Source organism: Nesoenas mayeri, assembly GCF_963082525.1.
Source record: "Nesoenas mayeri genome assembly, chromosome: 14".
NCBI classification, from domain to species: Eukaryota; Metazoa; Chordata; class Aves; order Columbiformes; family Columbidae; genus Nesoenas; species Nesoenas mayeri.
Genome location: NC_137556.1, coordinates 18,154,750 through 18,180,634, shown reverse-complemented (window position 1 = coordinate 18,180,634; position 25,885 = coordinate 18,154,750).

Genomic DNA, 25,885 nt, shown 5'->3' with positions numbered 1-25,885 from the left:
GCAAACATACCGCAATTACGGGGGGAAAAGCTCCCCAGCAGCACTGCGATGTTCACCGCGGAGCTGCACGCCCGCCTTTATTGATATAGCCTTTTGCGCAATGTAAATGTCGCTGGGGTCTCATCTGCCTCGTGCTCCCCACAAGGTACCGTCTCCCACGGGGCCAGAGGATGTGGGAGGTGGATGCTGAGCTGGGTGATGGCCCTGGATGAGGGACAGCATCCTTGTCCTGCCTGGCAGGGTCACCTGCAGCCCCTCTCCTGCATTGTTCAGCTCCATGCCCATCCTGCCCAGCCTGCAGCTCCCAGCCGGCTCCAGAAGCCGATCCCCATCCCCAGTGTCAACTCAGGGCAGCTGTCATTCCTGGTCCCTTGTCCATTCTCTCTGCTGGGGACACTTGCTTTCTCCATACAGTGTGGCTCAGCTGCAGATAAGGGAAGCATCCACACCCCCATCCCCACATATAAACCCTCAACCCCTCCTTCCCACCACTCCTACCCTCTCCTCCACCCATCCCGGAAATCACCCCACTTTGTAGGGCACCCCAACCTGCTCAGGTGGCAGCACAGAGGTCCCACAAGCCCTCATCCCCTGCTTGCCACCTCCCCAGGTGCCAGAGGGTTTTGCAGGCATGGCGGCGGGTGCAGAGTCCCCGCTGATGGAGCACGAGCAGGTGGCTGCCGGCACCGCACAGCACAAAATCAATCGACCGCGCTCACTCCCAGAGAAGGATTTATACAGAGAACAAAAGGTCTAAAAATGTGCCAACACTCCCAGTCTGATGGGAAAGCTCTTCATGCACCACCAGCAGGGATGCTTGCTGGAGCTCCGTAGTCAATCGGAAGGGCACAGTGTGGCGTGTCCCCCTCCCTCTGCCCCTCTAGCACCCCCTGACATGCAGCTGCTCCAGCCTGCCCTTTCTGCCCTGCACACCCTCCTGCTCATGTTGACGTCTCCCCAGGGCACCTTCGCCTCCTTTGGGTCTGCTCCTATGGGTGCTTCCGGGGGCAAGCAGGCACACCCTGGTGTCCCCTGCCAGGGCTGGGGGCTGGCCAAGCTGATCTGGGGAGTGGGATTTCAAGGCTTCACCCCCCCTCAGCAATGCTGGTGCAGGGCTGGGATGCTCTGTAACCCTTCCGCCATGTAGGAAATTTCCTTTTCTTGCAAAATCCTGCTGCTGTAGCCCGGGCGCAGAGTAGGCAGCAGCGGTGCTGCGTAACACTGGGCAGGGTTAAGCAGCTAATGGTTTGCAGAGGCATGATGACCCCAGCTGCATCCTGCCCCGTGTCCACCCACTTCATCCCCATATAGACAGGACAGCACTGGGGCTGTCATCATCCCATCCCCAGGAGACATGTCCAGAGATGGGGACCACCAGGGCCAGAGCTTGGAGCTGCCACCACCATGCACTGTGCCGTGCTGCTGCTCAGCTCCAAGCCCCCAGGACACCAGTTGTCGTCTTGCCTCAGGCAGAACAGCTCCTGTGCGGCTCTGTGTCCCCAACATTACGTTCGACACGTGGCTGGCAGGATCTTTTCAGATGCTTTTCAGTCATCCTGTAACATCATCATGCTCTGCTGCTCCAGGTGCTTACGGAGTTCTCACCAAAGCGTCACTGCTGCTCTTTTAAAGAAGCCAATGGCAAGTGCATGGGGCTGGTGCTGCCTGCACATGGGCATGGGGGTCCAGGGGGATCCCTGCCACCTGTACAGGGTACACGGTGCCCATGTGGCCGGGAGTGTCACAGTATGTGTGGGCATCACCGTGGGTCTGGTGGCATCGCTGTGTGTATGTCCCTGCATATGCACATCACTGGGTCGGAGGTCTGACGCTGGGTGTGGCTCCATGTGCCACTGTGTCACCATGAGTGCGGCACAAGGCAAGTGCCACCCCATGCCGGTGGGTGCAACAGGATTACTGAGCGCTCCTATTAGCTATTTATTTAACCTTGTTTTGGAGGCGAGTGAATTCCCTTTGCAGTGATGTGCAGCTTTATTGCCACCAACCCATAAATCAGTGAGTTCCGCTCCTCTCCGATGCCAGTAGACTGCAATTAGCAGCTCTCCTGCTGCATTCCTGGCCCTGCGCAGGATGCCCTCCCTGCCCCAGGGTGGGGATCAGGGCAGGCAGGATCCTCCTGCACCCCAGGGGAGGCTGGAAGGAGGTACTGGGAAAGCCCCCCAAAATCTATGGGCTTGGGTTGGAGGGGTGAGGCTGGGAAGAGCAGGAGGGTTAGAGAAGCCATGGCCACCCATGGGGCACAGGGTGGGCATGAGGCTGTCCCAAGTGCTCCTTCTGTCCTACCCAGCTCTTCCCCCAGGTACAGAAAATGCACCTGGAACAAACTGGGCGGGGGGCAGGGATGGGACCCTCCATTTGTGTGTTGTGACCTGAAGTGAGAGAAAAGGACATTTTCCCCACCGTGAAGAGCAATACTGAGGCTCCCAGGGTGGAGGGGGCTGGTTCTCATGTTTGTAGGCAGCACCAGCCCCTCCCAGAGAAGGTGAGGGACTCTGTGCCAGCAGAGCTCCTGGCTGGCAGACAGGGAGGCAGCCGGCCTTGTTCAGCACCTGTCTTTGACAAATCCACCTTCCCAGCAAGCCCCATCTTCCTTCTTGCTAAAGTGGGAGACAGTTTCAGCAGAAACATCTCTGTCAGAGAGATGGAGCTAAAGGGGAGCTTGGGGATGTGGCTGACCAGCCAAAAAGTTGCCTGCGACAAAGCAGAGCCAAAGCCACAACAAGCAGGAGACACCTGTCCCCACCATGTCGGTATGTTTTTGGTGGCTCTGCAAGGACCCTCAGGCTTTGCAAAGACAGAGATGAGGCTCTCATGGATAGCATTCAAGTTCAGCAAAATTATCCCCGCACCGCCAGGAGAGGGAAGGTGGATTTCATGCTGCAAAGACATGGCTTCCAGTCAGTCCAGCAGCAGGGAGGTGCGAGCAGTCAGTCCCCAGCACGTGGAGGGACATACAAGGCACATTCAGGCTCTGCTGCACCTGGGGTGATGCATCCAGAATACCCTCATCAGACCCCATCACTGTTCTTGAGGTGGATGGCAGTGGCTGGGGTACTCCTGGCAGCAAATCTCCTCTTCATGGCATCCCAAGGACAAGGGTGGCTGCTACCGCACGGCACGGCCGGCAGCACACGGGCCATGCCAAGGCAGAGAGCAGCAGACAGCGGGCAGGGAGTGGTGCCTCGCTCATGGCCCGGGACTGCCCCCGCGCTGCCTTTGGAGGGAGCGGGAGGTGGCTCCGTTTCCAGCTCAGCAACCCATGGCAAGCTCCCATTTTCCACTTTGTTAGCCTTGCTGCTGGAGCGGCAGCTGGGCTGACAGCGCGGGGCACGGCTTCCCCAGCCAGCCAGCACATGGCTGTGTGTTTCCCAGCCCACTGCGGAGCCTGGGGCCAATTGCTGCCACTGTGAGATGAGGGCAGGAGGGGACCATGGCTTGGCAAGCCCTGAGATGTGCCAGGGGTGCTCCTCTGTGGATATGGGCACATCCAGTCAGGCATCACTCCAAGGATGGAAGAAGCCTCTGGGCTGTACCACGGCATCCTCTTCACCCTGTACCAGGAGGCTGAGCAGTGCAGGGGACAAGGACAAGGGCTCGGTGGGAGTTAGCATGGCTTGTCCCAGCCACAAGACTTTTCCCATCGCAGACATGGGTGCAAAAGGGCTGATCTCAGTGCCTGCCAAGCACTGAACAGAGAGAGGAGCAAACTGCAGTGAGCAGGGGCTGGTGATCCCGTCAGACTTCAAAGGGAAGCAGGTGTAAATATTTCACCAGGCCCCGCACAGAGCAAAGAGGCAGCGGCAATTAGAGCTGGGCACGTCCTCGCAGAGCAAGCAGGGGTGGGAGATCAAAGCTGCTCGGCAGGAGAGTGGCTAGGAGTTCACCTGGGCAACAATCCTGCTGCCCTCCCCGGGGAAAGTTGTGCTGGACACAGCCTATGTCCTCCTGCAGCCCATCTGTCCAGGGACTGGCACTGCCTGCCCACAGCTGGGTACACTGAGGAGCTGCAACGCGTGTCCCCAGCACCGCTGGGAGCTGCTGCCAAGCTGAACACCCATAGGTGGACATGGGGCTGCCTGTCCCTTTGCAGCAGTGTGCTGTAGGGTGTCCTTCCTGTGACAGCTGGGCAAAAGGCTCACATCCACCTCCTGTCCTGCCCTGCTTTGCACCCATCATCACAGCCTGGGGGGTGGCAGGACCCACAGGCATGGGCAGGGTCCTTTGCAGTGTGAATCAACCTCAAGCCCTGTGAAGGGATGCTGCGGGGTGCAGGGTGGCTCGGGGCACTGTGGATCTGGGAGCAGCAGCACCACTGCCTGATGTTCATGTTCATGGGGCAGAGTCCAGTTGAGGCCTGTATCTAGTGGAGTCCCTCAGGGGTCAGTACTGGGACCAGTACTATTCAATATATTCATCAACTACTTGGATGAGGGAATAGAGTGACTGTCAGCAAGTTTGCTGGTGACACCAAGCAGGGAGGAGTGGCTGACACTGGAAGCTGTGCTGCCATCAGAGACCTGGACAGGCTGGAGAGTTGGGCGGGGAAAAGTTTAATGAAATAGAACAAGGGCAAGCGTAGAGTCTTGAATCTGGGCAGGAACAACCCCAGGTTCCAGTGTAAGTTGGGGAACGACCTATTAGAGAGCAGCGTAGGGGAAAGGGACCTGGGGATCCTGGGGACAGCAGGGTGACCATGAGCCAGCACTGGGCCCTTGTGGCCAGGAAGCCAATGGTACCTGGGGTGGGTTAGAAGGGGGTGGTCAGTAGGTCAGAGAGGTTCTCCTGCCCCTCTGCTCTGCCCTGGGGAGACCACACCTGGAATCTTGTGTCCAGCTGTGGCCCCTCAGTTCCAGCAGGACAGGGAACTGCTGGAGAGAGTCCAGCGCAGCCACCAAGATGCTGCAGGGAGTGGAGCATCTCCCGTGTGAGGAAAGGCTGAGGGAGCTGGGGCTCTGGAGCTGGACAAGAGGAGACTTAGGGGTGACCTCATTAATGTTTACAAATATATAAAGGGTGAGTTTCAGGAGGACGGAGCCAGGCTCTTCTCGGTGACAACCAATGGTAGGACAAGGGGTAATGGGTTCAAACTGGAGCACAAGAGGTTCCACTTAAATTTCAGCAGAAACTTCTTCCCAGTGAGGGTAACAGAGCACTGGAACAGGCTGCCCAGGAGGGTTGTAGAGTCTGGAGACATTCAAAACCTTCCTGTGTAGCCTCATCTGGGTATTCCTGCTCTGGCAGGGGGATTGGACTAGATGATCTTTTGAGGTCCCTTCCAATCTCTGACATTCTGTGATTCTGTGATTCCCCAAATTAAATGGAATAATTTATTTGCATTGGCTTCAAAAAGGCATTTGCTGGAAGTGCTGTGAAGCATGCTGGGCCCTGCTACCGCTCTGCTTGCTGGCACGGCTGGCACAGACAGGAGGGTGTCACCAGGAGACAGTCTCTTGGCCTTGGGACACTGAGGGACTGTCCCCAGGAGGGCAGTGGGGCTCAGTGGAGACATGGGGCTGCCCCCAGCGCACTATCCCCAGGCCAGCCCTGGGTGGAAGGGACAGTGGGGGAAGGACCGTGTAACCCACTGTGGACTGTGTGCCAGCAGCTGGCTCTGCCCAGTCCCACAGCCACATAGGGCTGGGCAGATGAACCAGCTGCCCAGTGCTTTAACTTTCAGTGTTCCCACTATCATTACAAAGCTGCTGGTTCTCTCACCTTCTTGGCTGGGAGGAGAGAGGCTCAGAAGGTCCCAGAAGTGCCCTGAGTCATGTTGAGCTGCATCGGCATCCAGCACTGCTAAATGGTCCCACCACCACCAATGCAGCACCATGGCTGGGATGTGCGGTCACATCCCTGGTGGCACCTTTGCTCAGTGGCCCCTGGCATGCACGAGCTCTCCAATGGGGCTGCTGAGCACCCTCAGCCCTTTATGCCACCACCCTTGCCCTGTCCTTCTGCTCCTGCAGTTCTCATGTGGCCTGTGGCATCTTACATGATGAAGCTAGGATGTGGTTGGTACTGTGGGGCTGGGTGGGCAGGGTCTTGGAGGGGACAGTGGCAGGATGAGACAGGCTGTGTCTGCATGTGTGCAGTGGGGTGTGTGTCAGCACCGGGCCAGGCAGCAGCACAGGGGGACAGCAGACCCCCATGGGCAGGGGGTGCCATGTTGGGACGCTGCTTCTGGGGCTTCTCTCTCTCCCAGGGGTGGGTTACAGCAGTCCCCAGTAGCTGAATGCAATCCCTGAGTTACAGCCCCCTTGGGTTTGGGATCACTTGAAAGCTCTTCTTTAAAACATGCTCCAGCTCTAGGGATGCTGCTGAGATGGTCAGAGCAGAGCTGGGATCCCCATTGAGGCACCCAGCCCCTCCTGGGACACCCACACTCCCCAGGACACATACCCATGCTACAGGGGGTCTTGTGTGACAGGGACCACAAGTGAGCAGGGGAAGCAGTCTGCAACATGCCACAGTCCCAGGGAAAAGACTCCCCCCACCTCAGGGACCTGGGACCAGGGTGGTGGGTACACAAGGGGGACCACCAGCACCCTGCCCTGCAACACAGGGAGGGGATGCTGTGTCTGGGGAATTAGCCCACAAGCAGAGCCATGAAGCTGGAGGCAGGTTTTTCATCACCAGCCCAGCAACACACACCATGCTGAGTGATAGGGTCTCGCACCCTTCCTCCTCACCCTGAACAGGTTTCACTTGCCGACACAGCTGCCACGTCCAGATGTTGCCGGTATTGAGGGAGGCAGGCTGCTCAGTCCACAGCTGCTCCCTGCTTTGCTTGCAATTGCTTTGGAAATATTGTGTGTGCTCAGCTCTTTAGAGCTAATCTCCCTCCTCCATCCTGCAGCCGGGGCTGGGGGAGCTGCTCACACCAGCCCAGCTGGTGGGGACACTGGGAAAGAGGAGGGGACCCCACCAGCAGCCCCAGCGTGAGGCAGGGCCAGGGCGGATACGTTTCTGCAGCAAAGGGTGGGATGGGTACCACCCCAGCGATTCCTTCTCACTTGATTGGGGCCATTAATCCTGCGCTCTCCACCGACCTGACAGAGTCTGTAAGTGTCAGCGTGTGAGCGATCCGCTCGCTCGGCACCATCCATCAGGCCCCTGGCAAACGCCATGTGACACCCCATCCCTGATTTATCTGAGGCCAATGGAGTCATGAAAAACAGCTGGTAAATCCTTCCCCATCAGCTGGCTGATTATTAATGCAGCCAAGTGTGGAGGCAGCGAGCAATGTGGAGAGATGGGCCCAGCCAGGGCTGCTGAAAGGCAGCATATGGGCCAGTCCGGCTGCCCCTGTGGCGAGGTCTCTGCCTGCAGGATCCTCCCCACTCCCTGCTATGGTAGGAGCAATGATCTACCTGCCTCTCATGCATGCAGGCCGCAATGCAGCAGCTGCAGAAATGCCCTGTGCTCCTGCCTGCACCCCGAGCTCCCAGCTTGACTGTGCAAGGCACCCTTTAGCCTGGGATGTCCAAGCTGTGGGACTCAGCACCCCCAGAAAGAACAAATTGTGCTGATCCTGCTGAGTAATATAACCTCTTGATGTGGCAACCAACACAGAGGGTACCGGGGCTCTTCCAGGGTGAAGGCAGGCGCACGGCATTCTGCTATGTAGGGGCAGGGGTTTGCCCGAAGGAAAGAGGATGAAGCCGGCATCAGCACTATGGGCAGTCCTGTGGTGAAGGTGCAGAGCCCAGGGCTGGCCCAGTGACACTGGCTACAGAGCCTGGGCTGTGGCACAGGGACACACACAGCCCCCACGCATGGGTGCAGGATGCGACAGTCCCTGCCAGTCCCCTGCATCCCCCTGTGCCACCCCACCGAGGCTACATGGTCCAGGGGCACCTGAATCTGGCAGGCACCAGCACCACGGACTCCTCCAAGATGCAGCACCCACGTGCACCCTTGCACCCCTCATGGGGCTGTACTCCCATGCACATTCCTCCCCGCTCTCCCAGCACCGCAAAAAAACAATGCCTGGGGCCAGGCAGCCACTCAACAGCTTTTAAAACCCTGGTCACCCTGTTCCACCGCACACGCCAGGGCCCAGCAGGCTTCTCATGCCCTGCAAGGCTGCTGTGCCCTCTGCATTGACGTAATGGCTCGGGGGAAAAAAAATAAAAAATAAAAAAATTGTGTGAGTGGGCTGAAAGGAAGCTAGAAGCAGCATTTTTGTGGTTGTGTGCCGAGCAGGTGCAGCTGACAATTAGCTATCTCTTCCCAGCCTCTTCATTTAGTTCCTCAAGGTTATTTTGAAAATTGAATATTCAATTAATGAAAGAGTGGCTTTGCAGGGCTCTCCGTGCTCCCTTCCCCAGGGTGGAGGCGCCCTCAGGGCCACATCAGGAGAGAGGCAAAGGAGGAAGAAAGGTACCCTCCTTCCCATCATGGCCTCCTCCCCTTGGCCCCCCTCCCCAGCCACGTTTTGAGCGCTCCAAGCCCCAGATTTGCACTGAGAACTTAAAGCGGCAGAAGTCATCGTGGTGGAAAGTAGGTGACGTTGAGTCATGTTCAAGGCTGTCGCAGGGGATGTCATGCTCCCGTCACCAGCGAGCCTCCCCTTTGAAACCCAGTCTGCAAAAATCTCTGCACCCCAGCCCTCCGCTGGCATCAGCACAGCACACCCACACCCCAAAACCATGGGGCTGCATGGGAGGGAAAGGGGGCAGCTCCTCCCCTCCCTCCAGCACATCCTCTCACCCTCCATTTTCTGTTCTGTTTTCTTTTCTGCCACTTAAAATACTGTGCGATGATGAGCCCAGATTGCTTGGAAACACTGATGCTGCTCCACTGGTTCCTGTTCTCAGGTCTCTGCTGGTGCCCGAAGCGATGCAGCACCCACATCCAGCCAGCAAACACCCTGCTGGCCAAAATATTCACGTGGGGTGACCCAGGGACACCCTCCAAACCCACTGATGGGACAGAAGGTCCTTTTTCTGCAGGGACCTAGGACTGCTCCTCTTGCCCCTGCTGCAGGAACAGGGCAGACTCTGCTCCCCTAAAAAAGCCTCAAATGAGACCCCATGCCCCACTGGGGTCTGCCACTCACAGTCAGGCACCACACCAGGAGAAAGACCCTTGACTTTCATCTCAAGCATGGCTGGCTGCCAGGCTGGGGACAGGCACCCCCTGACTGGGCACAGCTCTGTGGGATCTGGAAATAATGGCCTGATGCCACATCATTCCCAGTTTCTGTTAAATGCAGAGCCCTGCACGGCTAGTAAGCAATCAGCACCATGCTCAGATGGGAGGTCCCCACTTTTGATCTTCCTCATTGCTGGACTTGGAAAATCAGCCTCAAAGCCCAACCAAAGAGGGGAGAACTGAGCTCTCCCCCAGCCCAGGCTGGGCCAGAGAGGGAAACTGAGTCACGGAGAGGAGCTGCAGCAAACAGGCAGCACGTCCCCCAGGGAAGTGGCTTCAGCAGATTGCCAAGGTGGCCGGAGCAGGTGGCAGCAGCGTGGAGACACCTCTCCACTGTGATGGACGAGCGCTGGCTCAGACCTCTGCTTCCTCAGCTCTTTGCGGGAAAGGGATAGTGGGAGAGGGCTGAGAGATTTATAATGAAATATCACTCGGTGTGTGTCGACTGGGTCCCAGAACTGCTGTGTGGACCCTTTGCAAGGAGGAAAGGTGCTCAGCAAGGTCAGGAGCCTCATTCTTCCCTTCGCTGACCTGCAGGTGCTCTCCTGCAAGGTGCCCCTCAGCAAAGACCCTGTAGTTGTGTGACATCTGGCCCTGGGGACAGCAGATGGCCCCATGTCAAGAGCTGTATCCCTTCTGCAAGCCAGGCAGAGTTAGCTATGGCAGCATGTCAACGCCCAGCCCCTCCAGCATCACTTTCTCTGAGCCACTCAGCTCTTCCCAGCCGGGAGCACTCACTGAGAAAGGAAGATTTTGTTTGGGAGACACTGCTGTCAGTCATAGACTCATAGAATCACTTTGGTTGGAAAAGACCCTCAAGATCATGAAGTCCAACTGTTACCACACCCCTGGCACCAACACATGTCCCTGAGAACTTCATCTCCGTCTGTCCAGCCCTCCAGGGATGGCGACTCCACCACTGCCCTGGGCAGCCTGTTCCAATGCCCCACAGCCCTTTGGGGAAGAAATTGTTACCCAGATCCAACCTCAGCCTCCCCTGGTGCAACTTGAGGCCATTTCTTCTGGTCCTGGGGAGCAGAGCCCGACCCCCCTGGCTCCAAGCTCCTTTCAGGCAGTTCAGAGATCAGAAGGTCTCCCCTCAGCTCCTGTTCTCCAGCTGAACCCTCCAGGTCCCTCAGCCGCTCCATCACATTGTGCTCCAGCCCCTCACCAGCTCCGTTCCCTTCTCTCCACTCACTCCAGCACCTCAAGGGCTTTCTTGTCATGAGGGACCCAAAATTGACTCCAGGATTTCAAGGTTTGGCTTCACCAGTGCCCATTCCAAGGAAACGGTCACTACCCTGGTCCTTCTGGCCACACTACTGCTGATCGGACTTCTTCCTACCCCCTCTCCTACGTCAGACCACACAGGACCACAAATCCAGGAGATATTTTAGGTTACCAAGGGGTATATTGCCTGGATTAGGAATGACATATGCCACAATGACGCTCTGCTCTGGATCGGGTCAGCCTCCCAGCTCACGGTTCATCCCGGAGCTCCCCTCCTTTCTCTCATTCCCCCCCTCACTATTTCCCGTTCCCAAAGCCTCACTTACATCTTCCTTATTATCCTCCTCCCCGCACTATCTGGGTCACCCTCCCCTGCCATTACCCCAGATAATTGCGAGCTGAGCAGGGGCCACAGGCAGCAATCTGGCAGGCAGCACCTGCGCCGCTGCCCGTGCGCCGGTCAACGCACTGCCTCGGTGGACATCTCCCTGCCTTCCTCACCCTCTCCTCCTTGGGTCCCTCAAGCTGACCTGGTCCCTTGGCTCTTGTGGAAGGCAGGTAAGCTGGCAGGGTTGCAGGCAGGAGGGATAGCCTGAATCACTGGGCATAATCACTCCAAAAAGGGTTGGGGTTGTCACCCTTGCACTGCCCATGAAGCAAGGGGCATTTGCTAAGTGAGGAAAAGCCTTGGGAGATATTTTGGGGAATAGTTCTCCCTGAAAAGCTCCTGTTTCTGGATGAGAAATAGCTGAGTCCAAAGGCAGGGGGGGTCTCAGCCTGGCGCTGTCTGTGTCGGTCTCCTGAAGTCCTGCTCACAGGCACAAGCAGATTCAAGCCTCACACAGAAAAAATATTAAATAGCACCATCTGGCACTCAGCAAACTCTTCCCCCTCCTGTCAGTGGGGAGGGGGTAATTCAGGGCAGGAACCAGGCCACACCAAGGAGCGGGCCACCAGCCTTTTGCACAGCGGTGGTTGGGCATCCTCCTGCCTACAGCCTGGCTCCATGTTCCTGAGTGGTGGGGAAAGAAGACCCCCACCCCATCATGGCCAGGCCAGGATCTGGAGTCCCCAAAGGCTGACATGGTCCTATTCGGTCCCAGCATGTCTGAGCAGCAGAGCTGGACGCCGCTCCTCCCACAGGGACAAAGCCAGCTTTTTTTGCACATAATGACACCTCCGAAAGTGGCCCAGCCTCCTCCCAGAGCTGGTTTTAGCTCAGCTAACCCCACAGAGAAATTAGAGCTGGGCTGCCCAGAGACCCCATCCCACTTCCCTCTCCTGCCCGGCTGTGATGCCTCAAATCCTGGGCAAGAGAGGAGGTGGAACTACCTGCATCCTGGCTTCTCCGAGCAGGGAATGAGACAGGACACTGGGATTTTGGTCACTCCTCTACAAGTTTAGCAGAAATGAAGTTAAACAGAGGATGAGAGGAAAAGCATTAAAACCAAGCTGCACCCCAAGGCTTTCCCCCATCAGGGATGGTGCGTCCTATGGGATGGGGCTGCTGCTGCCCCTGTGCCTGGCTGTGCTGTATCCCAGCTGCCTGCTCTGCCCTGGAGCTGCCTGGACTTCCCTGCCTGTATTTCCTCTGCCTGTGTTTCCACTGCCTGTATTTCCTCTGCCTGTGTTTCCCCTGCCTGTGTTTCCCCTGCCTGTGTTTCCCCTGCCTGTGTTACCCCTGCCTGTATTTCCCCAGTGAAGCCATGGAGAGGAGGTGCCTGCTCCGCGCGATGGCATCAGGGTGGCTGCAGTTCCAGCCTCTGCAGGAACGCAAAACCATCAATTAGGAAATAACCGCCTCGCCTGTCCTTGTTAATCCCCTCCTCTCCGGGCTGTTATTTATTATTTATGTCGAAGGCGCCCCGGGATGCGCTGTCAGAGGGATGCCTGACAGGCTCAATCTGTACCATACAATTACATCCTCCTTACCAGCTGGGGAAGCCCTTTCTCCACTCCCACCACCCCACTATTTTCTGAATCTTCTGCGAGGCCAGAGCCAAGGGTTCCAGCCACCCCCACCCCAACCACACCATCCTCATAGGTACAGGGGAGCCCTAGGGACACCGCTTTGGCCCCATGCTGAGTGTGTTTCCCATTCACAGTGGTCCTAGGGACACACCAGCCCTTTGGCTGCTGGGTATGGGCAGCTCATCCCTTGTCCTCCATTTACCCCCATCCCAGCCATGGTGCTTTGCCATGGGCACAGCAGCATCCTAGAATGAGCCACAGGATGTGGCTGCCCCATTCATCCCCCCTCGCCTGCCTGGAGGGGGGCCCAGGCGAGCTGCTGCAGAGGCATTAGCTGAGCCAGGATTAACACTCACCAGTGAAAAAATAACTCCATCCAAACTGCGTCTGTTCTGGGGGCCTCATGTGCAGCACGAATCGAAGCGTAGGCTCCCCTGGGAGCCCCGGGGATGTGTGTGCTGCAGCCGCGTCAGCTCTTTGCAAGGGCTGCTGATGCCTTGGCTAACAAGCTTCCAGCTGTATGTGTCTTATGCACACCTGAGGATGGAGCCAGCCACCTTCGTCTCCTCCCTGCCCTTCTCCCAGCTGCTGTCCTCTGCCCATTCCCTGCCAGTGCCATCACCTCCTCCAGCCACCCCATCTGGGGCGCAGTGCTGGGACATGGGGGTCAGTAAAGGCATCACTTGGGGGCATGCAGGCATGACAGGGACATGTGCTGGGACTCGGAGGCTGCGCAAGGATCCTGGGCAAGCACTGGCACTCAGGGATCTGTGGTGACCAAAAAACAGGTTAGGAGACTTGCAGGTTGGTATCTTATAGAGCTATGTGGAGTTTGGGGGCTGCAGGGTCCATAAAGGTGTTGGAGTATCCTGGGGAGCTGCAATGGGGCCTGGGGGCTCATTGCTGAGCCCCACCCCACAGTCCCCCATGCATACAGACAATATGTGTCCTCCACACCGGGATGCCAGAACAGCTCTGGCATGGGTGCCAGGCACTGTAGGTGCTCAGGGACACCCATCTGTACCTGCAAACCCTTCCCCTCCCGGTGTCCCCAGTGTCTGCAGGGTCCATCCCATCCCCATGCTGTGCACTGATGTTGTATTGCGAGCCAGTGTGTAGGATCAGCTGGATGCTCAACACATGCGTGTGTGCAGGTGTGTCTTCCCAAACTTGTGTGCGCAGTCACTGCCTCTCTCTTGGGAGACACCGTGGGGAGCTGCTGGTATTCCACAGCTGGGCAAATCCTTAGGGTACCAGCTGCCTGCAGGAGTCTTGGACCCCGAAGGGGTTGTGGGGTATCTGCTGGGGATGTGTAACAGGGTCTGACACATGGTTTACCTGTTGGAGCTGCTAAGCTCCTGCTCATCAGCCTTTTGGCTCTCCCAGCATTGGCCATTGGTGGGTTGTATCTCCAGGAAAACACAACACCCTGGAGCACAGGCCATCTGCGTGGGCAAAGGCTGCGGCTCCAGCTGCAGTGGGCATTGCCGGCCAGCACTTTAATAACAGCCTGAGGACAAGAGGGATAAAAATAGCCCCCATTACTGCCTCCCACTCTCCAGTCTGTGGGGAAGTGGCTTCCCGTCACCCCAGCCCAGGTGGTTATTTTTAGGCTGTCACCTCCCTGCTTCTCTCGTAGGTGGCTTTTATAAATAGCTGGTACCTCTGAGCAGCTCCAGTGCCAGGCAGGAGCTCAATGTGCCTGGCAGAGCTGGGCAAGACCCTGCCTCACCTGCCCGGCGGCTGCCCAGCCCTGCCTACATACTGCCATCGGCCTCTCTCCTCTTCCTCTGGGCATGGACAGCGGGGTCAGAGCCCTGATCCCACCACCCACTCCTCCCTGACAGTCCCCAGAGCTTGTGCACAGCTTCCCCCACTGCCTGTGCTCACCTGGGTGCTCCAAACACCGTCCCCCAAGCTGGGGTACCCCGTCCTGCAGCTGCTGCCTCTGCATCCTTATGGCTCCTGCCCCAACACCTTCCCCAGCCCGGATCCCCATCCTCTGCTCCTGGGCTCCCCAAACCCCATCTCTGTGCTCCAGCTCCTTGCAAGGTCCAGCCTCTGCTCTCCTGCAATTCTGCCCCATCCCCAGGACCGGGAGCATCTTCAGAATCTTCCTCCTCCACTTGTACTCCAATTTATTTTAGTAGCTTTACCTCACCAAGTGCCCCTTGCCTGGCATCATCTCCCTGGCACGGTTTTGCCCGGTGTCGGCTCTCTGTGGCCATAAGTGCTGCAGAGTGGCGGCCGCGGTGCAGTAATTAGCCAGGTACAGCAGGAACGCACTTGCAGCCTGACAGCTCTTCTGGAGTCGAATGGGAGCCAATTAATCTAATTAAAGTGGCCGCTGGCTCGTTATCCCTGCACAGTTCACAAGGCTACAAAGACACCCCATCCTCACTGTGTCCCTGCCCATGAGCTGCTCTGATAGATGCATATGGGTAGGTGCAGAGAGCCCACGTCCTGTTCTGTCCATGGATACGAGGTGCCCAGGGCACTGCCCTGAGGTGAAGAAGGGGTCACAAAAGCTGGGTGCCCATGGTGGGGTAACTCTACTCCATGCATCGGGCAGCCAGAGGTGATGGCACATGGCTGAGGTGCTGGTGATACCCACAGGACATGCATGCAGGGGGAAGCCCACTGAGGAGGCTATGGCCATGGGGTTTGCATGCCGTGGGGCTGCAGTGCCAGCCATGCCATCGGCCCCAGCAGCAGCTGCTGGTATCTGGCCCCATGCCATGTCCCAGCAAGGAAAATCTTTGTTTCCCAGTGCTGGAGCAGGTCCTGCCGGGTGGCGCGGCTGCATCCTGCAGGCTAATTATGAGGCAGGCTGAGGAGAAGGTCTGTCTGCACAGGTGTCTGTCAGCAGGGCGCTGGCACTCACACTGCCTAATTAGACACCCTGCCAGCCTTTAATGAGAACAAATGAGAGGCCAGCCAGTGCAGGGCTGGACTGTGGCATCCGGACCCTGTCCCGTGTGCTGGTTCTGGCCCAGTGCCCTCATAGATCTGGTGACCACTCTTACTAGGGCATGAGAAGGGGGATACAGCAGTTCAGCCCCCTGTACTGGGGAGCCCTGGCATCAGGGCAGAGTTTGTCTGGCCCCACAATGCCCCCCGACCATCCTCTGCCCCACAGGCCACCATGTACCACCCCATCTGCAACCTCCTGGCATCCCCTGACCCATCCCCTTGCTCCTTCACAAAGTCATTTGTGACCTCCATCACCCTGGGGTACTTCCAAAGCAAGGTCCTGCCATGCCACCTCCCCCGTAGCCCAGCTCATTGCAGAGAGGGAGCTTGATGCCGGGTGGATCTGCCCACATAGACTGAGCCTCCAGTTATCCCCTCATCAGGTCAACCACTGCCAGCATCCCACGAGACATCTCATGGCATGCAGATTGGCACCTCCATGCCCTCAGCCTGGAAGCACTGACCCAGCTGCACAGCGGGACTCAAAAGCACTTGCTTGGGTGCTTTGAAGTCTGTCTGCTGCCAGGGAAGGTGTGTGCAACACGCTCACCTCAGGATCCCCATGTGGGGCTTCCACATCTCCCTATAATCTACAGGCAAACAGACCGATTTCCTGGGTCAAGCAGGCAGTGGTCTGCAGCAGCATATCCCTGTGCCCCATGTCCCCTGGCAGCAGGGAGCAGGAGGAGCAGGGTGGCCAGGACAAGTTGGGAGAACCAGGTGTGCTCCAAAAACGTCAGTGAGGCTTGAGGAGGGGCTGCAGGAGAAGACATCAGGACAAGTGTACCTCCAGAGAGGGACATTCAACCAGCAGGACCTTGGGCAAACCTGGAGGCTGCAGCAGGGCCAAGCAAGCTGGAAAGAAGGTGCAGGAGAGATCTGGAAGACAGTACTGGAGCGAGCCCAGCCCTGCTTATAAATTCCCTCTGCAAGCAGGTTTGATACCAGCGGGCACCGGGGCATGGCAGGAGGTGTGTGCCCAGCCTGGGAAGCAGGGACAGGAGCCCAGTCGGGCTGGGGGCGGTGAGCCCACACACAGGACCCCGGCTCTGCAGCAGCCCTATGAATACACACACCCACACACTACAGCAACATGCTGGGATGCTGGGGGGGGCGGGAGGCAATTTCTTGAGGCTCCCAGGGGGCAACAGGAAGTAATGAGACAAGACCAAGCATAGGGTAATGCCGTGTGGGAATTAGGAAACATTGCCTGGCAGAGGAGCAATGGGGAGGAAGGCACCTCCCCAGGAGCTCACCCGGGCAGGCTGCCTGCTCTGCAGGGCACGGGCAGGGCTGGGGTGGGGGTCTGGAATCCCCAGGCAGGGGGTGTCTGGGGTAACACAAAGGCTGTGCAGTCTGGAGGGGAAAATGTACCATTAGGGGCCATGCTCGTCCCACACCCCCACTGCACACACACACGTGTGCATGTACATACCCCTGTGAGTGCACACACACACCTCCATCCCCATGTGCAAACTCCCCCTTAACCCTGTGTTCACACCAGTGCGCACACCCCTTCATCCCAATATGTCCCCCCCATGCACACGCACCTTCTCTTGTGTCCTACACATGTGTGCCTCCATCCCTCCTTGCATGCACGTCTTAGCTCTTGTGCACCTCTGTGTGCACACCTCCCTTCTCCCCATGTACATCCCCACCAAAAATCACCCTCAGAGCACCTGGGGCTGAGACACAGTGTCCCCAGGGCCCTGCCTGCCCTGGGCTGGGGAAGGACAGCCGCATCCATGCCACCGCAGCTCTGCCAGCCCGGCTTCTCCCGGCAGGCTGCCGTCACAATGTGGCTTAGAGAGATTTAAGGGAAAGGCGGGGACATGCCAGGTCAGAGGCCAAGGCCAACCCCACTGCGCCAGGCAGGGGGTGGTGGGATTTGCTGGAGTGCCGGGCAATTTCCCTTTTTCTCTGCTCTGTTCTGTTATTTTCGCAGCAGGGTCTGAGTGGTTGATGGGCAGGTTGGTATCACCAGCACAGCCCCCTTCTGCTCTGCCAGCAATGCTCACCTGCCTCCCAGCCCTCCTGGCATGTGCCTGCTTGTTCACAGGAGGAGATGGACATAGAGTAAGGGGCTTTGCTGTGAATTTGCAAGCTTTCAGGGGGTGCAGGGTGCACACAGCATCCCCAGTGGTCCAAACTCCATCCAGACACAGACCCACTGCTCCCGTAGCCCTGGCAATCTGTGCCATGGCCATGTCGGGCACCCCACAGCATAGGCCACAGTGGGAAGGGGTGGAGGCCATTGCTGGAGAAGGATGGAGGCAGCTGGGGACAGGGATGCTGGTCCCCTCCATCCAGCCATGGACCAGATGCTGGGGAGCTGCACAGGGCAGAAAGCGTGGGGTGGGGTGGGTCCTGCAGCCTCAGCACCTCTTCAACTCCCTTCCAGGGAGGCCAGTCCATGGCCTGCAGGGATGATGGAGCAGATGACGCTCTTGGTCTGAGGCAAAAGGCAGAGCAGAGTTGCCATGGAGACCAGCTATGTCATTTTAAGGAGGCATGGAGGCATTCACACCTATCCCTCTTGGACGAACGCCTGCAGTGGGAGGTGAGGGCAGCAGGGTGGGATGACCCCCATTCCCTTAAAGCCTCAGTGGGCTGGCTGGTCTCAGCAGTGCCACCCCATGCAGGAGCCCCCAGTGAGGCTGCAGGCAGGGCTACCTGCCCAGGGCGTGCCCCAGGGCCAGCCTCCCTTGGAGACAGCTGGGAGCAACGGGGGGCACTGGGACACTGCTGCCACCCCAGCCTGAGCGTGTGACAGGGAGCAACCTGCAAGGAACAGAGCTCAATACATGCAACCCCCCCAGTTTTCCTGGGATGGGCCCCTGTGCTGTGGCAGCACTGCGAGTGTCAACCCAGGAGCTGGGGTGAGGTTCAGGGTGAAGGCAGTAATACCTTGGCTTTCTGGATAATTTAAACTTTAATTAAAATGAGGCTTTAAGTATTAGCAGCCCCCACTTCCCTGAAAACAGCAGGAGCGGGAACGCTGCTGCTCGGCCTCTTGGCGCCCGTGGGCAGCGCCAGTGCCTCTTGCTGGAGTCCCCTCCACATTGCCATGGCCCCACCGGCTGCTCATTGGAGGGGGAAACAGGAAAAAAACCCCACAAATACGGAGGCAAAAATAGGGATACAAAGATTTCCCCCCCCTTCCCCTCTTCCCTGCCCCTGAGGGTGTCCAGGTGTGATCTAGTCTAACCAGGCAGCCCTAGGGCCAGGACTTGCTGTTTGCTGGTTGTTTGCTGTAGCCCCCCTTGGCCAGCCATCCCCTGGCCCTTTGCAGGGTCACATGCAGCGCCTGCACCCCGAGTTGAGCAGCTCCGTGATGCTGGCAGCTCTCCCCGAGGCTGTCGCTCTGCTCAGTGCTGTCACCGTTCAGAGAGGACTGGAAGGAAAACGGCATTGCTGCACCGGTAAGTGGATGCCCGGGAGGATGTCGGGTGCCAAGGCAGCTGCAAACACTGCAGGCCAGAGTGCCCAGGGCAGGGGTCTGCAGCCATGCGGGGGCATGGCTGTGCACGCTGCCTGCATGGGGGGCAACCAAGCCTGCAAGCTGCAAGCAGAAATTATGTCTTGATGGGGTGTGGGGAGAAAGAAGGGCAGTTGGTTTTGGCACGGCTCAGCAGGAGATGCTGGCACCATCCTGGGTGTCAGGGTCATGCAGGCAGGGCGCAGGGACAAGATGTCCTGGCAGATGCTCGCCCAGAACAAGAGAATGTGGAGCTGGGGCACAGTGCTGTGCATCTGATATGGTGTGAGGTGTGCACACACGGTGTGTGCAGTGTCAGCTGTCTGTGCAGTGCAGGTGTGCAGCGAAGGTGTGCGATAGTGTGCATGGGAGATGTGGGTGCACCAAGACACACTGGCCGTGCTGAGGTGCGCAGTGTGAGCTGCAGGTGCGGTTTGTGTGTGCGACGGGAGGTTGTGCACGCCTGCAGTGTGGTGTGCATGTAGCGAGCTGCGAGTCTGTGAACTGCAGTTTGCAATGCCAAATGCCGTGGGAGGTGTGAGCAAGGTGTGTGCATGCAGTGCACACTCATGGGGGGAGGTGTGAGCAGTGCAGCAAGGTGCGTGCATGCAGTGCACATTCACTGTAGGAGGCATAAGCAGTGCAGTGCAGTGCATGGAGGTGCGTGCATGCAGTGCACACTCGCTGTGGGAGGTTTGAGCAGTGCAGTGCAGTGCACCATGAGAGGTGCGTGTGTGTATGGACATGGTGAGAGGAGCACAGGGTGCAGTTGTGTGCCAAGGGCAGACTGCAGTGGCCAGGGATGGCACAGAGCAGGATTCAGGTACTGGCACCCCAGGGATCCTTGGCTGGATCCCAGTGGACTTGAGCTGCATATCATCTCCCAACACCTTTGGGAGCTCTTCGCCCTGGTCCTTCTCAGCAGTGGCAGCACTGGCTGCCAGAGCCTGGCACACTTCTACAGCTGCCCGGCCAGGCGGGAGCATCTCCTCCTGCCATGCCTGCCAAGACTCCCACTCCTGAGACTCTACGACAGGAGAAAAGGGAACAAAAATTCACGTTTTCACATTTAGCTTCCTTTGTACTCAGCTAATTAGCGCCTGAGTCTGGTGATGTCATTAAAGCAGCACTAAGTCTTTATTGGGGTAATTTAATTTTCCCTTTCATATCAGGATGATTTCCTTTGTTGGGGTAGGTGCTGGGGAGGGGGAAGGGCTTGTGCAGACAATTGCTATTGTCAGGATAAATAATTCCCCTGTGGATTGACAAGGGGGGAGGTGGGCTGGGGGGCTGGGATCTGTCACTCACCCGGGTGGCAACAGGAGCCAGCCAGCCCCTGGGGAGCTGGGTGCCTTGGGGTGGCTCAGAGTGTCTGTCCTCAAGCTGTGTGGGCTCCCCAGCCAGAGAGACACCTGCCTTGACCCCTTTCCAACCGCTGAAAGCACAGGAACCTCGACATTCAGGAGGTGGGTGGGTAAATTTGAGGGTGTCCCATGCAGCTTCCACACTTCTCCCACCCCGTCACTATCCCTGGTGCCGACAAGAGGAGGGAAGCAGACTGCACAGGGATAAAAAGAGCATTTCTGAGCCACCAGAGACCACAGATATAGCAAGCCACTGCAGAAATACAGGGCTCTGCGTGCAGCGCTGGGACACGCAGGGGAGCAGGGAGCTGCAGGGCTGGCATAGAGCAGGAGGAGCCCTTGCAGGGATGTCCCACCTCAGGGGGTTTGCAAGTGACATCCCCATACTAGGAATGATTGGAACTAAGCTTAGCAAATATCCCACCTCTCCAGCCCCTCTCTGGGCTCTGTGCACAATGTGGTGATGCTTGAGCACTCACTGCCATGCCAAACTAGGCACAAGGAGGAGGGCTTGGCATGGGGCAGAGACGCAGTTCCTGGGATAACAGAGGGGCAGGAGGATGCTCAGCATTGCACCTCCCTGGGACACCCTTGGGAGCAAGTCTGCAGGCTCTTTCCTAGCTCAGCTTCCACTGTCCAATGCCTCCTTGGCTCATGGTGCCCCAGGAGGGACCCCAAACACAGGCTGAGAGGCAAAGGAGATGTCTCATGTAGTCAGAACTCCTGAGGACCAGCTCCCTCAGTTGTTGCAGAGCGTCACTGGCAGCAGATCCCCATCCCATGCCTGCCTCACCATGCTCACCATCCCCAGGCAACAACAGAAAAGGTGGCACATCCCTGGGAAAGCAGTTGGCAGACACGTGCCACTGCTCAAATCCCAGTGCCCCAGGAGCTTGGGCATGACCCATGGTAAGGCCCTGAAGGGGCAATGCAGGGGTGCAGGCTGACCCTGGCATATGGGTACATGTCTTGCCGGGGCAGAGCTGGTAACAGTGGTGTCCTGGTCCAGCAGAGCATCACCAGGGTAGGAGGAGGTGGCTGGTGTGATCCCAAAGCCCTAACTCATTGGATTTAACTCCCTAGACACTTCCAAAGGAAGAGTCCTTCCCTGAAAATGAGGAGGGATTTGCCTGGGAGGAGAGAGCAACTGAAGGGAGCCATTTTCCACCCCCTCCCAGGTCCATCTCCAGAAGGAACGAGGTCCTTATAGCCTTTCTGGAACCCACCCTGTACATCCTACCTTCCTCGAAGCCCTCTGGGTGCTGCCACCGGCTTGGGTGTGGACCAGGAGGAGGGGGAGATGGGCTGCAGAGGGGAACGTCACACCCGAAACACAAACACCAGCTTGTTGGTAATTAGCAAACGTTTCAAGAGGAATGATGAGAAACCAGTGACAGGCGGGCGGGTTGCTATTAAAAGCTGCCACGTGTGATCCTTCTCCAAGCCTGCCGGCCCCTCCTTACCTGGCGCAGGGGAAATCAGATGCAAACCTGACATTAATGCAATGTTCAGGGTGAGCATTAATTGCAGTCCTGGCAGGAGCAACAGAGCCAGGGGACTGCAGTGAGGCCAGGGCACGAGGGTGATGGGTGCCTTTGCCTCCCACTGCCGGGAAGGGACCCGCCCAGTGCCTTTGGGTGCTCTTCTCCCCACCATCCTCTCCGACCTTCTCGCGGAGGATGAGAGTCACGAGGCGTGCTGAAGTGAGCACTCGGCACCCCGCGTGTCTCCGCAAGCAGAGGCACTTGCTTAAATGTTAAGGGCTTGTTTGCAACCAGTGGAAGGGAAGCAGGAGCTGAATGCCAGCTTGACGATTGCTCCTCCGTGCCTTCCGGAGCCAAGGGGCCGGGAAAGTGCTCATCCACGCAGGGAAGCATCCTCGAGTGATTCCTCCATGCACTCAGCCCCCAAAATGCCTCTCTTCAGCCTCATGTAGCTTTTATTTTTCTGTCTCAAAGACTTTCCAGAGCATCCCAAGCATTACAGGAGCAACCCAAGCATTAGAAAAGGTGTGTACATGGCCAGGGCAATGTTTGCAAGGTGGCCTCAGGGTTGATGCATGGTGGTGGGATTGGTCCTTGTCTCAGACTTGCAAACCAAACCCAGGAAGAGCCAGGGCACACAATTCTGGAGCAGGAGGAGCTCAAGCCAACAGCATCCAGGCAGAGATGTGGTGGCCTTGGGCCAGTGAGGTAGGGATTGCCACAGAGCTGGGGCGAGGGTGGATCTGCTCAGCAATACATCTTGCAAGTGACGGGAGCTGAGAGAGTAACCTAGTTCTGGCTTTATGAGATAGGTTCCCCTGATCCCCACTTCATGCGATGAAAGTCAGTAATTGCTGTCTGACTCTGCAGAACAGCAAAGAAGATCAACTGGAAGGGCGAAGCCCACTAGCAGTAGGGACCATCGCTTTGTGGGCTAGTGAGCATCCCTTGTCCCTGCTCAAGGTGTGTGCAGTGGTGCCTGTGTCCCTTGCCATCATCTCAAGGTGATGACTCTCCTTGCTTCATGATTTCTGCTGGCCTGACCACCATCACACCTCACTCCCAACCTTTCTGCTGTTCAATGGCTCTACACAAATAGTAACCAGCCTGGAGCTGGGGGTAACCACAAGAGCAGGAACAGGTATGAAGAGTGCACTTATCTGCCTCTCAGCAGGGTCCTCTTGCAAGTGATTTACTGAGCAACAGCAAGTTTTTGCTTTTAATGAGGGCTGGTTTTGCTGAGTGGGGTTTTGCTTGGTCTCCTGCTGCCCTGGGCTTGCCAAAGAAGGTGAGTCTCTACAGCAGGCTGAAGACCTGGGAGTGACACAGGCTCCTTCTTAGAGCATCCCCAGGGAGTTTCCAGCCATGGTTCTGCCTGAATCTAGCACTGGGGACAGAGCTGCTCTAAAAAAGAAGTTAGACAAGACGCCCCTACCACCGAGTCCCCTCTGTCCTGGCTGTGCAGCTGTGGTCCTCTGTTAGCTGAGAACTCCTGCCATGCAACTCAGGTGGAGGCAGAGTGGAATGTGAGGGTTCCTCCAGCTCCAGGTTGATTTGGATTAGTGGGATCCTTGCAGGGGACGTGTCACAGAAAGGCAAAGAGGTGCCTGAGGCCATTGGTGACACCTCTTCCCTGTCACTACTGAAGAAGGGGCCAACCCTCAAAAGTGCAGGTAGCTGTAGCAGTCCCACCACCACCAAGAAAACCCCAGAGTCAGGGTGCTTCAGTGTGGCTAGGGACATCACAAGGGATTATTACCCAAAACAGTCAGCCAGGTTCCCTGTGGGGAGACTGACTATAGGGGAACCCCCAAGTCCTAACATGGAGCTGGGGACAGCAGATCTGGAGCAAAGGACTGTCATGAGGTGATATCAGATCTCCTTGCTGCCAGCCTCTGCTAGATAGATCTGCCCTGGACCTTCTCAGTGGTCTTCCAAGGTTGACAGAGTGCCCCAGTGTCCCCCATGGGTGGTGACATCCTCTTTCCTTGTGTCCCACTCCTGCCTGCTGGACAACTCTTTGGATGCCCTCGCACCCTCCATCTGCTGCTGTTTACCAGCCATCCACTTTGCCTTCATCACCCTTCTCAGCTTCAAGAGCTCATTTGGTTCATGAACTGGTACCTGGGGAGGCAGTCCTGTGCTCCAGGTTTGGCCAAGTTGTCTTGTCCCTGCTTTGGGGTGACCCCTGGGGTTGTGTCCCTGCCTGTCCCCACAGCTGCTGCGCACCCAGGCTGCTGCGGCAGCACTGCGTGGGTCTGTGCCCTCCACTCCATGCCTGCTTGGGGTGATTTGTGTCTGACAAGCACTCTGGTCATTGTTTAAGGGCTTTTCTTTAGACTACCAAAGTACAGGCAGCTGCCACACTTCTCCACTCCTTAATGTATTGTCTGGCTTGTCTGTCTTCCCTTGAGGCTGAAAACACCCTCTGCCCAGGCAGCATCTCTGAGCTCTCCTCCTGCCCGGGGTCAGTGCTCCCATCAAACACGTTTGTGAGCTGCTCTGGTTTTCTCAGCTTTATTTCTGCAGGAAGAAAGCCTCACACTTGTTTTCCCATCTATACCCTCCACGCTCAGCCCTGTTTTGCCACCAGTTTTCAGTCCTGGGGCATGTGCGGGGTTCCCCTGCTCTTGGACTATGGCCACCCCGTCACCAGGAGCTCACCAAGCTCTGTTGCTGGTGTGGAGGGGCCAGCTTCACTCTGCCGCAGCATGGGACCAAGCCAGGAGAGCTGGACCAGAAACCCCGGAGAATCCACGATGTTTGCCCTGGCCCAGGAGATGCTGGGTTGGGTGACACCAGTGACACCAGAGAGGCTGAGCTGGCAGTGATGCTGCTGGAAGAGGCAGAGAGAACTGAGGGGTCCTGCAGTGGAGAAAGGGGTGAGGAAGATAGAGAGGGGTCCCCAGCCTGGTGCTGTGCAGCTTCTGCCCAGGGTGGTGTGTCCCCCCCCGCCAGTTGCTGCAGAGGGGCCATGAATGCACGCAGGCGAGGAAAGGCGGGGAAGAGGGGGGGAGAGATCTTTTCATCTAAAAGGTTACATTTGTCCTACTTCCTCCCATCTCCAGCAATTAACTTGAAGGGAGACATCACTGCTAATTGAGCAGTGAAGATCAGGAGCAACAATTACGCCTTTTGACAAGAGACAGCACAAGAGGGACTGCTCCGAGGCTGAGAATGGTAGGGAACAGTTTCTATGGCAATATAACTTTCCTCTCTTCCTCTCCAGCCATAGAAATGATAAAAATGTAGATTTCTCCCTGATTAATGATTTAATGAAAATAAAAAAAATTCTAAAAAAAAAAAGAAAGAAAAAGTAAAAAGGGGGGGGGGGGCGGAAATCAATAGGACGCAATGTTTAGCATGAGTCTGCGGCTGCAGGGAGAATCGATGTCCTTCTCCAGGCTGGACACGGTGAAATCTATTACAGCAACGTGCCGAGGACTCAAAGCGGCCCTGCCGTTTGGTAATTAGGCAGCGGGCTCACACGGGGGAAACGTGAGGGCTATATTCAGATCTCTGATCAAAGGAGCTGCCCATCAAAGAACTCCTCGCACTGGCTTCTCCAAGAAACCTTCGTCTCTCCTGCCTGCCTTCCCCCAGCCTTTCACACCCCTCCCTGAAATCATTATTTTTAATTTTAATTATTCAGCTCGTTCCCTTTGCGAGGCGGCCAGGAAAGGCTGCTGGGGCGGCTGCCAGCCCAGCAAACAGTGATCTCCCGTTTGCTGCTGGTGGGGTGAAGGCATGACCAGCCACAGAGGTGGCACCGAGCTGGTGGCAGGGTTACAGTGGTCCAGCAGCTGTCCCACAGCTGGGAGCAGGCATGCTCAGGTGCCAAAGCCCTTTCTTCTCCCTCCTCACCAAGTTAGCACAAGCATCCTCTGGTTTGCAACACATTCTGCAGCCCCTTTACTCCCCACTCAAACAAGCAAGTTTGGGGTGGTTGTTTTTTTCCTGCAAGGAGATGTTGCTTTAGGATGCAGGGAGATGGCTGGGGTGGGACTGGCCACAGTTCCTCTGCCAAAACAATGCAGCAGGTTCAGGTCAGCTGTGTGCATGTTCATCAAAGCAAAATGCAGCTGGCTTCAGCAAGAAGAACCTGTCCTGCGAAAGACCCTGGCAGCGGGGAGCAAGCAGGGTGCTGCAGCCCCTCAGCTCCTGTGGTGGCTTCCCCTGAGCCCAGCCTGGGGTGCCTCCTGCAAAGG